This window comes from Andrena cerasifolii, chromosome 12, assembly GCF_050908995.1.
Source record: "Andrena cerasifolii isolate SP2316 chromosome 12, iyAndCera1_principal, whole genome shotgun sequence".
Classification (NCBI taxonomy): domain Eukaryota; kingdom Metazoa; phylum Arthropoda; class Insecta; order Hymenoptera; family Andrenidae; genus Andrena; species Andrena cerasifolii.
In genome coordinates, this window is record NC_135129.1 from 1,003,028 (window position 1) to 1,017,158 (window position 14,131).

General features: G+C 38.4%; 1 protein-coding gene and 1 long non-coding RNA gene across 4 annotated transcripts in view; one reads left to right on the top strand and one right to left on the bottom strand.

Moving 5' to 3' along the window:
• The window catches only part of LOC143375455 (tubulin monoglutamylase TTLL4), a 507,564-nt gene that overhangs the window by 310,240 nt on the left and 183,193 nt on the right, over positions 1 to 14,131 (bottom strand). The window lies entirely within an intron of this gene.
• On the top strand, positions 4,036 to 4,746 carry LOC143375551 (uncharacterized). The gene is made up of 2 exons (XR_013086936.1): positions 4,036 to 4,475; positions 4,671 to 4,746. It is a non-coding gene; the product is annotated as an uncharacterized LOC143375551 (long non-coding RNA).

Sequence of the window (14,131 nt, forward strand, 5' to 3'; positions counted from 1 at the left end):
CTGATTTTACAGTTTCAGTAATTTAAACAAATAAATGAAGACACGTCCCATACCGATGCCAGTATTATTAAAATTATGTGTTATTTTGAATGAACAAAAATACATGCAATTTCTTCATCGCAAATATCAGATGTATGTAAAATCTGTAGTCATTTGGTTGCATAGATTTTTCTACAGAAAATCTAAAGGAAAACTAATTTTATTCCCGAACCAAATCACCTAACCCAGACCTAACCCTTAACTGCTGCAATTTTCAGACCCATGATACGATATGCTTTAGCGATACTTCAGGTCTTTCTACAAAAAGATATTTTACCGAATATAAATCAGATATGCTTTTCAACAGACGTTCCTAATAAGACATGTATGTGTAATATACCAGCATTTATTCAACGTGCAGAATGTTTTTCTCCGCCATCATGGGCGTTCGGAGGGGGTTGCAAAAGGGGCGGTTACCCCCCCCCCCCTCCTGGCTTTTGAGAAAAAATCGTTTTTTTTTTCAAAATTGATCTGTATTAAGTTTATACTAAAGAAGGGAATATTTTTAATTTTCGGTTTTAAATATTTAATTAAATTGGCACGACAAAATAGGTTTTAAAAAAAAAAGCAAGAGAGTTACATTTTTCTTTACCATCATTTCAAAGTTGCCCCCCCACCCCCGGAAAAAAATCTCCGAACGCCCTTGTGCGTCATGTTTCTTATTATCATTATTACTTTTATTCTTCTTCTTTTTTTATTATTATTATATGGACTGGAGTCTTTAGTACATCGAATGTTACAAATAGTAAACATTGTTTTTTTTTGTCACGTAATGGTTCAAGTTTTTATATTAGTATGAGAAATATCATACTGGAAATTGTATAACTTAAAAATAAATTAATTTCGAAATTGTATTTCGAACAAGAATCAAAGCTTAATAATACAGACTATAAATATATGTGTAACAAAATTTATTCAACATTCCCTACTTGTTCCTTGTGCACGAAATATAATTATTTTTATAAACAAATGGGAATATTAGAAAAAATAGGAAAAATTGTTAAAACTGTAAGAGCAATCCGATTCTTGCCTACCGCGTGAAAGATTTACGCAAAACCATTACACATAAATTGTAGGCATTTCACCTAGCGTTAGAGCTGTAAGTGTTTGAAAATAAGTGTAGCTTGAGAACTATTGAGTACCTGACATTAAGAGGACCTTCTGGTCCAGGGCCCATAAAAATAGGTGATCTTTAGGAATTAATTAAAGGAAAACTACTAAATATAATTTAATGGGACTTTTTGCATTGTATTAAGGATGTCTTAAATTATAGAAATATATTTTTTGTTTTATAATTAATCATAGCCGACGGCACTGCGGAGTCGTTACAGTCAAGGCGTCAAAATATTGATCCAAATCGGTGGAACCTGAATCTCCAAAAGTTATTATCCGATTCGACTGAAATTGCTTTTATATTGAAGAATATACTTCTGGCTAGGGGAAACCAGAAAAAATTACAAAAATTACATTTTTTTAGAAAATAACGACACTTGAAGTTTGAAATCACTTTTTCCCTACATTTTCCGTCCTTTCAACGCCTTTAAAAATTATAAAATTTCAATTTTTTGTATTTTTTTCTAGTGTCCCCCCGAGTCAGAAGTATATTCTTCAAAATAAAAAAAGTTTCAGTTGAATCGGATAATAACTTTTGGAGATACAGGTCCCACCGTTTTGAGAACACTGTTTCGAGAAAAACGCGTTTAAAGTTTTACGTGAACGCCGAGTGGCCCATGCAATTGCCGCTATTCAAATGCCTATAACTTCGGGAATTTTACGAGTTTCAACAAATCCTTTTAAACACGTATTCCTAAAAGGTTGAACATTCGAAAAAATGAAATAAAGAAAAATCGATTTTTAGACCGGAACCTCCCCTTAAGTTTGTTATATTCGTAAACGGGGTAACGGCCTCTACCAACTGCGAGTCTCGTTAAAATCGACGATACGACATTCGTGCACTCATACTGTTAGATATTGCTGCAGCCTATACTGCTTGGACCAATTACGGGACCGAGACTTTTGATAATCCGAAGAGACGAACCAAGTGACACGAATGAAGGGAATACTATTTATTTATAGTGATAGGTATCTGTCTGATTGCTCAATTTGCATAGGGTATTGAAGCTCTCCAAACATTAACCACTCCGCAACCACGGACGAGTTATCCCGCGTCGCAATATCGTTCGTACTACGCCACGGACGAGACATCCCGCGTGTAGGATGAGGGTTCTAATTTAAAAAAATAGAAAAAGACATATTGTATTTAGGAACAATTTTGTTTATTTTCTCTATACGTGATACAATTCAAAGCATGTAATAAACACATAATGCTACATTGCAACTTGTACCAAAACAACTACTTCCTTTACGTAAACTATTTTCTTTGCGCAATACACCCCGTCTTGTCGGATGACATTTTCCTTCTGTTAGAAGTATCCTTTTAAGAAAGCATCGGGATTAAAAACGAAACGGATTAGAATGACACTTCCTCCCTTTGTAATAACATTTTTCTGTTGCATTGGAATATTTTTGTAGTAATCCGGAAATTATGTATATCCTTTCTTATGCCACGAAAACTTACACCGAATTAGAACTCTCGTCCTAATAAGCAAACACGCGAGATATCTCGTCCGTGGCGTAGTACGAAGGATTTTGCGTACGCGGGATAACTCGTGGCATCGTACGAACAATATTATGTCGCGAAATATCTCGTCCACGGTTGCGAAGTGGTTAAATACTGAGGGTAGTTCCCTGCTGAGTGATAAAGTGATTTGTGTAGGTAAGCCAGTGAGTGTTTTAGGGAATGAGTAAATAATTTTTAGATACAAAACATTATATCTTTGTATGAGTAAACACGTATGAACTAACTCGTATTATTTATTAAATGTTTTCTTCGTAGTGAACATAATTTTGTAAAACTTCCCCTGCAATAAATGGCAGTAATTTGACCCACATTTTGTAACGAGGATAACGTATTCCAACGATGAGAATAATTAAACACGAGGAAGCAATTAATTTGTTGAAACAAAATACTTCGCTTACTAAAGGAAATTTTCAATATTTATTCCTCCTTGAATTCGCGTATTTTAACAGACGGAAATGTTTAAACAAACCCATTAATATTTGTTACTCGGACCGAGTAGTTGAAAATACGCCTTACTTCACCTGGAAGCCGTAAGTACTCATCTATATTCTATACGAATCCCTTCCCCCTCGGTTCAAATACCGCTATATGTACTGAAACCTCTAGAAAAATGAGGTTTTAAGAACTTTTGCGATTTGTCACACTTTTGCATTTCTGCCCGCGTAAATTTGATGTACATGGGTGCAAACATAATCGGACAAATATTTACTGCAATCGTTTCGCAATTTTTTGCAAATCTAAATAACGAGGATAGTTCGGCAACTAGAAAATTAAAAAGAAATTAAAACCTTGCAGCAATGTAGCTCACGTGATGCTAATAACGTAATTATTTTTAATTCAGTAATAGAACTGCCCTAAGGGTGAAAAGAACTCCTCGAGAAATGGCGAGTTTTCAGATTATCGTGAATATCTACGAAACTGTAAAAGATATAAAAAAGAAGTTGAATTCAAAGTTCTATGGTTTTTTTAATTCTATAAAGTGGCGATAACGATATTGCGAAAAAATTTTTTTTTCAAAATTTACCTCCACCACCTTTTTTTCGACAATTCTTTATCACCGTATTTTAGGATATCGAAAGCTATATAGGTTTGAATTGCACTTTCTTTACATATCCTTTACGGTTTCGCAGATATTCCCGACAATCTGAAAACTCGCAATTTCTTTAAGAGGGTGGTTTCACCGCTAGGACCGTTTTATTGCCGAATCAAAACATAGTTACGTTGTTAGCATCACGTGGGCTACATTTCTGCAAAGTTTCAGATTTTTTCGAATTTCCGATTTGCCGAACTTCCCTTGGAAGTTAATGGGCCGTATGCATAAAAGCAAGTATAAGCTTTTACTAAGTAGTGATTTTTCAAGCAAATACTCAGCTCCCTATGCAATAAAGGATGAAGTATTTATTAGAAATAGTTTTTACTAATTTTTCAGTAAATACGTAGAATACGCATGCATAACACATAGTACTTACTGAAAACTGCAAGTAAATGCTAGTGTTATCTTAAGTCTGCCAGTCGTCTGTCTTAAATTGTCTGCTCAATTGGAATCATGGCGTTGTTCATGCAAATTCGTGCCCCCAAGGTTTACAAAAGTCCAAGAAACCGTACCCGAGAGTACCGTGCCATGTTTAGATTCGAAGAACACCATGTGAACTACCTAGCGGATACATTTTTAGATATCGTGAACGAAACCAGAGGTGGCGGTCTTTCACGGAAAGAGAAAATGGAGGTATTGTTTAGATACATAGGTGATCCCGGTTTGCAAGTAGGCATTGGTGAGGATACGGGTGTTCATCGTGTAAGAACAGAATTGCATATTTGTAAAGCTTGCCAAGCGACAAGGCGTTCGCCATGGAGCGTCTGGCCAAAAACAAAGGACGGTCGAGGTAGGCCTCCGTCCGCAGCCGACTTGCCGAATAAAACAGTAGTTGCTAACCAGCCGAATGAACGACACGTCCTTTTATTTAACCTTTAACCATCCTCTTACAATCAGAGTAGGTACAGTTACTCGAACAGTAACTGAAGTTGCCCGCAAAATCTGTACCAAACGCCAAGACTGGATTAAGTTTAAAAAAAAAATACAAATGAAGTAGAAAAAGTCAAAAGAGATTGGCAGACAAAATTCAATTTTCCGTGCTGTATAGGAGCTCTAGACTGTACACACGTGTAACGTTCCCGTGCGAGACGTTGCCGCGTGTTATAGGAAATATCCGCAAGTATTTAAAGCGGTTTACTCGTGGAATTTTAAATAACGTGAAGTAAAATTTTTGTTTTAAGAAAAAAAGCTTTTTCAAAAATTTTGTTAACGGAAGTTTGTAGCGCTTATTGCACCATTAAATTTTTGTTTGAAACATTTTTTTCCTCCTGTTGTACTTTGCGAGTTATACGGGAAAAAGTGGAAGTGCCAATTTGACTTTGAGGTTAGTTTTCACCCCCTTAAAGGACGGTAGGGCCCGAATGAAGCACACCCTTGTTTTTGTCTTGAGTCACTCTATAAACCCACAAAGTTGCGTTCCAATCGGTGAGTGCGAGTTCGCGGTGTTCCCTTGTAAGTAAATACTAGTAGTATTTACTTAAAATTTTGCATCACTTACTATCTAGTACCAGTAGAAGATTATGCATACGAATCTAGCCGTTACTTATACTTATTACTTTCAAGCATTTCCTTATTTTTATGCATACGGCCCATTGTCTAATTTTTACCGGAAAATGTAGGAACTACATATTCAATTGCAACAAATGTCGCATCTAAATAGTATTCGATTCCCAATCTAGGGTTAAGTTGAAGGGATTACAGCTTTATGTGCAACAAGTTATCCTTCTATCCCCACCCTTTCATCAAATCGGCACGTCTCTCTTCCTCCCGCACAGTTCCCTTTCCACGCGCAGTTTGGCGCACTGGTGCGGCCCTCTAACAACCGTATCTCCTCGTCTCTTTCTTGTCTGAAAGGATATTCCAGCTCTTTCACTCACCTTCAAGATACAACGTTCTCCATCCTTTGCTGCTTCTCGATGTCGAGGCTCCTTCTTTCCTCCTTCAGCGCAATCTCGCCACGTGCTTCTCTCGCGCTTCTTTCTCCGGTCGGAGCCGGGGCTTGTGCTGCGCATGCGCCAAAGTGTTACCGTGCGCAGCTCGTGCTGCGCGTACGCCACGGCAGGCGCCGTTTCTTTTCTCGCTCGCGCCTGCCACGCGTCTCTTTCTCTTCCATCGTTTACGCTACTCCCTTGACCGGCTTCTTGGCTTTCGTTGTGCTCTCCGTCCCCCTCCCGCCGTTCTTACTCTCTCTATCCCGTCGCCGTATCTTTTTCTACTGTACCGTGCGCGACCCATGCTGCGCGTGCGCCTGAAGTACCTATTTTCTCCTCCTCCGTCGTTCCTCGTCGCCGGCATCTTCCATCCCGCTCCCGGGCCTCCTTTCCACGGTATCCCAGCGATTTCTGTCCTTTTCTTTGCTTCCTACCTTTTATTCTTTCCGATCTCTTTCTACTCGATAACTTCCTCCTTGTCGGTCGCACGGCGGGCAGCTCGTGCAGCGCGTATGCCACTATAAAACACCTACTTTCCCTCTCCTCTGCTGCTATTATCTGTCTCCCTTCTTTTCTGCTACTATCCATCCCTCTCATCACTCGGCTGGTTCATTCTAGCTTCCTGCACGGGTTCCGTGATACTTTTTGCCTTTCCTTCTCCCCCCCCCCCCAGCGCTATACTTTCCTCTGCTAACTAAACTTGTTTCTTCTCGTCTGACGTTCTCGTACTCTTGTTGTACCGTGCGCAGCTCGTGCTGCGCGTACGCCACGGCAGACCTTTCTTTTCTCTTTTGCTCTCGTTCGTCACCTCGCTAATCGTTCGCCCTCCTCTCTTTCTCTCTATCCGCCTCGGCGTTCGCCTTGCATTTCTTGTTTTGTTTTCCTTGGATCCTCTTTTATTCGTTTTGCTTGCTTTACGACCTGCCCTTGCTTTCGAGTCGCGCGTAATTCGAGCCGAACGCAAATGTCAGTCCTGTTTGTCTCCTTCTCGTGACATTTCAGCTCTTCTCTTTGTTCTACCTTACACTTTTTTATGACAGCCATATCTTTTTTAATTGTCTCTCGTTTCAGAACACGAAAACCTACTAATTTCCTGCGAGGGTAATGAACATATTGCGACTAGTCTGACATGCCGGAGTTTATCTCTTGCGATAGACGCGCTACGTTTACATTAATGTCATTTAATAAATGCGATGTTATCGTATACTAAAATACAGCATTGCGATCATGGCGGAGTTTCTGCAAATGTATAGTTAAACATGCGCGTGTAATAAACCAGTTGCCACTGGTTCCAATTTTAACTTGTTTTACTCATTTGCAAAATGCATTGCACGTGTGCATTTTTCAACGTACACTTATTCTCTTCTTACGTGCATCTTGATGGAGAAGAATCGTTTGATAATAGTTCCCTATTTACGCAAGTCTTTACCTCGGTCCCATTTAAATCTATATGAACATAATATTTGATGGAAAATGAAATAGAATATTGGTGTTTTCTTAAGTTTCAGAATATGCTTCATGATGCGAATATTAATTCGATTCAATTCAATTACCACGCAAATATTACTTCGTTTCCCCAAAGTTCATTTCTTTTGTTTACAAAAGTACCAAGTAGATACTTGTAGGACATAACCGATAGATTATTCCAACCTCGCAACGCAGTTGCTCGACCGAATCCGTTTTCCCTATTCATTTATATTTACACAACTATTTCATCCCTTCCTTCCACCGGAAGAGCACGCATCACGGAATCCCGACAAAAACGTGTACGCATAAAAATTCATGCGACAGCGTGTAAAATGCAAATGATGTAACCGACAATTACTTGCCCTTTCCACGGGGTGTGCAACGCAAATACCGCAGGGGTGGAAAGTATCTGCCCTCCTGCGCATGGGAATCCACGCAGGTACCTGTAAAGGACGTTGTCTCCACCCTCTTCCCTGTCCGACTTGGACGCGGCGCATGCGCAGCCCTTTGGCTATATAAGAGAAAGACTCCTCATCCTAGCTCGCATTCAATCACACCTACTCAAAACGTGCGCTCCTCCAGAGAAAAAGGGGATCACATCCACTTGAGAGCTTCGTGTTACAGTAGCCGTGCACGTGTTTATCGTTCAGTTTCCGCCTCTCTCTCTCCCTCCACCTCGCTCTCTCTCTCTCTCGGCCGCACGAGTTTTTGCCGCACTCACGCACACCATCCATAGATACCATCGTACATAGAAAGTCGCGTACGATTCTCAACGCGCGTTGACACACGCGGCGCAGAGCCGACGCAGAGACCATTGATCAACGACAGGGTGTCTGCCCAGTCTGAATCTGAAGCATCAGCAGTCGCGACCGGTTTTTCTGTTCCATCAGCGCCAGGATGAGGAGGCAGATCTCAAGAGTGACCGCCAGTTCGATGACTGATCGGCGCATTGACAGTGCGCCGTTCACGGGACGCGCTGTCAAGAACGCTCTGTCCAGCGTTCGGCGATTGTGCGGCAGACTTCGTCGGCAGGTTGTTCGCAGGGACGACAAGATCGAGCGGCAGAATCTCGTTAATGAGATGGGAGGCAAACTGGCAGCGACAAAGATGCAACTGGACGAGGAAGAGCTTTGGAACCTGACAAACGAGAACTTGGAGAACGAGCTGAGGGAGCTGGCAATAAAGATCGGACGCTGCTGCAACGACGATTGAAGCTTTCCCTGGACAATGCCGGGAGGAAGAGGACCACGTCGCTGGTTTGGGCAGCCGCTCAGACGAAGCCTCGAGTTCTACGAAGAATGTCGATGCACCGAGGTTGAAGATTGATAGGCACTAAGTAGTAAGGTCTTCCATTATACACCGCGGAGTTTAAGGTAGCTTTAATCGAACTTAGCGATAGAATCTGATAGATTTAAGTTAAAGTTAATCAACTTCTGGTTCGGAGCTTTAATCGTTTTAGTTCGACGTAAAGCCGTTGAAGGGAGCTATGTAGATTTCGTTAGCCAGTAGGAATAGAATTAAGAGGATGAGGCTCGCAATACCGTTAGGAGACTTTTTAAGTTAGAGAGTATGGTTTGACTGACTTAAACTGTGATATTAGCGTTAACTCTGTAGACACGTAGGTAGATTACTGTAGATGTAATGACACCGAACTTCGTTCGAGTACATAGGCCGCCCAGTGCATATTCTATAATACGAGTAACTATTATTTACACGGGGATACGTCCGAAATTGTCGAAACTGTGATAAGTTCAGGGGACGATGCTTCCCCAACGACTGTGATACTAGCGATTAATCGAAACGACTGTGATATTTAGTTGATAAGCTGACTAGAGAAACTGTGATACGAAGTGCTTTAAAGGGAACCGCGAGAATTCTGTAACGCGCATTTGATCTCACTTGAATGTCTTCCGAAAATCGCAATATTAGTATGTAGCCGAAATCTTCCAACTTGTTGTAAGAACACACGAGAACTGTGATAATCGTTCGTAGAAGATACCAATTTATGATAGATAATCCGTAAGTTAGACGTATGTAGGATTAATCGAATCAGCTCGAGCGATATCTTGTGATATGTGAATGTAATTATCCATGCAGAATCGATCGAGTTCGTTTGGATCGATACGTACTCTGCTTATTAATCTTTGAAATTCAAGCTGGCGTGTCGAAAATTTCTTCCTTTTGCTTGGTAATCCGTAAATTTGTAATCGACTGTTTTCTTGTTTTTTTTTTTTGTTTCGTCGCCTTCTCGTTTGCGTACTCTTACTCGTAATCATGAGTTTTATTACTCCTATAATCGATTGTGTGCTGCGTTTTCGTTTTCCCGTTTCGTCATTGGACCGCATGATCCAACTTTTTTTCACTTTGCGTTTAAGGTACTTTTGTAATTGTATTTAACAAAATAAATTTGTGTGGGAATGAAAATACTTGGGTTTATTATCTACCACTGATCCGTTATATTAAGTCCCTTTATTCGCATCCTTCGTAAAAAAAAACTAATCCGCGAAATAAACGAAATAAATAGTATGATAAGTATTCCGCAACTAAAAAAGAATAATTGCTTAAAATAACATGAATATCATACAAGTATTGCTCCAGAACAAAATTTTAAAAAAATTCGAAGTAGAAAATATTGGTGAATTGTAGAAATTACTTAATTACGTTCTTAAGGAATTAATTAATCACATGACATATTTGCCAGAGACACGAAATGTCTCGTATAACTGGAATTATGAGTTATGACGTGTGTTCAGAATTATAATCAACAGTAGGAAATGCGGAAAACGCGTGAATATTTTTTCGTCAATTTTTTGCGCGAAATCATAATATCTAAGGAAAATCATTCTATTTACTAAGCCTTGCAAGGTCATTCCAAGGTCATCCAAAGGTCACTGTATTTCCATTATATACATTAGTAATCATTATTATTATTATATTGAAACCCTTAAAGGGGATAGCCACAATCCGACGAATTCGAGAGACTCTTGATAAAGAAAAAATTGTTTCAATATAATAATAATAATTACTAATGTATATAAAATATAAATATACATATATGTATACGATAACAATAAGCATTATTATTAAAAGCGTATATTTAATAAACGATTTAAGCATCCACAAATAACTTATTCGTAGAAACAGTACTACTTATTAATTACCAATTTGTTGTGTGCTTGATAAATTCTGAGTTAGTCAGTAGTGACTTATGATATTTATAGGAAGTAAAAATTTAATCGAATTGACAAGCATAATTTTTATTTTAATGTAAATTATACAGAATTTAATTATAATTATATGTTGGAGTTTAACTTTATTTTATCAATTTTTATGGACTATGAACTTCAACTCCCTTGATGTCACGAAACGTAACCTACTTGCATTGAATTCCCTTTATTTGCATATGTTCAATTAGAACACCAGATTTCAAAACTTATGGCATTATCTATGCAAATTATAATAAACGTAATACGAGATTTAAAGGCAGCAAACTAATTAAAACACTCATTGGTTACTTCATGAATTTCCTTTACGAAAACAATAGTATATAAACACATTACTGGCGTATAATTTTCTCTTTTTTTAGCGTTTTTACCACTTGGAAGTAGTTAAGTGTATCCTCTGCAGTTTTTGTAAAGTACAATGCACCATCTATTATTGGTTCTTCTAACTTCCCTAAATGGCATGGTTTGCCCCTGCAACGGTAGATGGCGACCGCAAAAGGGCCATCGTGTCTTTCGCAGTAAAGGGCACCACCTTCTGCAGTGCGAAGAGTTTGAGTTGTAATAATAATAAGTCCATTCATCAGCAAAATTCTACTTTATTTACGTATTACTTGCATAATTCTTTCTCCAATCTGCGCTTCATTGCTCACTGTATATATAATTGCTTTTTTTGTATTTATCGAAGGGTTTCCGTTTAACTAAATAAATAAATACAAAAAAATAAATATAAAATTCTTCTATACATTAATTACAAGTAAACTGAAAGAAATTACCTCGAAAATCAATGCATACAAATACCTAAATGAAATGTGATTGCGTAGCACGTGTTATGTATCGCCGAATAAAGTTTTATTGAAACATATAAAAAATATCTGAAATTACAGCCATTACCGTTGGACATGTTTTTTTCGATAGTTTCTGTAATGGACCCAATGCTGGCCAATTGTTTGAAGTGAACAAAAAAAAATCTAACGAATCGTTAAAATATTTGCAGCTGTAATAAAATGCAATAGTGTTAGCTGAGAACGCGAAAGTTTAAAGTTTCTTAACTGAACAAAAATGGTAGTCGTTGAAATAGTAAATATCGTTTTTACGTACCTTTTGCTCAATTTGTCGATTCAAAAAGTTGGGGATACTTATTTTAAAAAAACTCGAACATAACGAATTCCAACAGTTAAACATTTTTCGGGATGTGTCCACCAATTTGAGAAATGTGGATTTTAGAAATCGCCATCGTGCATTCGATAGATATTGTTAAAGGGATACACATATTTTATTGTACTTTGATTTCCCGTCGAACATAATGCAGTCCAAGAAATTGTCCGTATACCAATGCGAACATAACAGAAATCGAAATCCGGTCAGGACTATTAACTATCTTTTGGGGAAAATTGTGATGTTCGTTAACGTGCTCGGGGGTTGGTTGACATAAAATTCTATAGCTTCATCAATTATCTAGATTTCAACACAGTATTTTGAGAATATGTTCTCAAGATCTGATACTTTAAAAAAAAATGCCAAAACCTACAAATTGGTTTTCGTCGGTGTGCAAGTTTAATTTAGACGTTGTAATATGTAACAGTTTCAACTTTTCTACTTTGGATTCTGAAATGAATTCGCTTCAAGCGACATAAAGTTAGGAAAATAATTGAAAGTTCAATATCAACAGATTCGTACAAGGCTTATATAAAAAGAACCAATTCAATTCATCATTTGAGCGCACTCTGCAATGGGTCAAACGTAAAAGATATCGAAAAAAAGTTTTATTCAAAATTTCATAGTTCTTGATATCCGACAATACGGCGATAATGAATTTTCGAGAAATGGGTGTTGGGGTTTAAATTTTAAATTAATTGTTTTCGAAAATCCTTCATCACCATATTGTAGGAGTGTAGGATATCAAAACCCAAAAAACCTTTAATTAAACTTTTTTCTATATCTTTTACGGTTTCGCAGATACTCGCGATAATACGAAAACGCGATTTTTTTAAAAAGTCACCCTTTATGATCGTTTCATTGCCAAGGCAAGAAATGCGTCCGCGAACTGTTTTAGAAGGGGGGGGGGGCAACTTTTAGAAACAGTCAAGTTAGCAGGCGACAATTGGTTGCTTCTTTGTAATCATTTGTAAGCGCCAAATTAATTAAAAATTGAAAATATTCAGTTCTTTAGTATATACATAATAAAAATTAGTTCTTAAAAATAAGCGTTTTTTTTTTTCAAACCAGTGGGGGTCAATTTACCCGCTTGCCCTCTGCGGACGCCCATGGTTATTTGCCTCGTTTGAACTAAATACATTTCAGCAAAGTTTCAAATTCTTTTGAATTTTCGAGTTGCCGAATTCGAAGATCCCCTGTAAGTGCGAAAAAGAGAAAGAGCGAGAAGGAAATAAAGAATAAGCATTCAATCAATCCGTTTCTAGGGGGATCGAAGAAAACGGCCGCCACGGATCAGATTGCGAGCATTAACTGTCATTATATGGGTAGCCAACTACCTGAAAGCTTTCATTATGCTGCTGCTGATTCAATAGAATTTTCCATTTAGATTATTTTAGATTACATTATCGCACTGATCTTCGCGGATCTAACCTGTTGCACGGCCCTCGGGAAGCGAGCAACACGATACCATCACCCGGGGGGGCTATCCCCGAGCAGTGGAACAGCTCTTTCATCGAAGAGATTTTACACCGCATAAAAGAATTCCACTGGGCCGCAGGACCCTAATCTTCGACCGAAGTGGCGGAGTGTTGGATTACGTTTTCGGAACTTTTGAAAATATTGTCAAATATTTGATGCCGATGCAGACAGAGAACTTTTCACGGTGTCCCGTGAACGCTGCGCGCCGGTACCTCACGGTTCCGTGGATTCGATATCCGATCGTACCTTTCCATCGCTGTTCGGCGCTATGAAAATTCGACGAAGCGCACCAGTTACCGAGAGAAACAGTAGGGGAGACCGAGGCTAGTTGACTGATTTTTAACATACCTACCTAATTTTTATAAATGGGCCATTACACATTTACTTAGATACCTACCTATACAACCTTAATTTTTGAAAATCGTTCATATGCTTCAATGTCGCGAATCGAAGCACTCCATAGATAATACAACAATTAAAGGGAACTAGTGAACTAGACTTTTGTTGTAGGCAAGGTGTCATCATGCGCGTCGATGATTATGAAAGTGGCTTGTCGTGTGTATAAGGTAACCGGTAATATGTGGGACCCACTTTACGAATAGATCCTGCATTTCCAAGAAATAAAAAAGGTTCTTACAAACATTTGCCCTGTTTTAAATTATTCCTGAGTTATAGCCAGTTTTGTACTCCAATAATATGCAACTGCTTACCTTTATAGGAACTGCTCGAAATGGCCACCTTCGCCCTGAGTGCAAGTTTGCAAAGTCGTGTTGTAGATTTTCTCAACAAATATAAAAAATGCGACTAACATGTGGCGATGCAGTTTCATGCATAAGGCACATACGGCGTACTCATCAAGTGGGACTTGTTCAAATAGCTCGCTCAATTGATTGGATAAGATATTTACAGAAAATTAACATGCTAATTCTCCCATTACGAAAAACGAGTCCGATTACAAACAGTTATACAAACATTTAGTAGAATCAGTTATACAATTGTAATTCAAATTCTATTTTCTTAGTAAAGGTAGGAGGCATTACCTTCTCTTTCATATTGGTAAGCATCACACTCTGCGCGATAAATAGAATCGCATTGGCAGAAT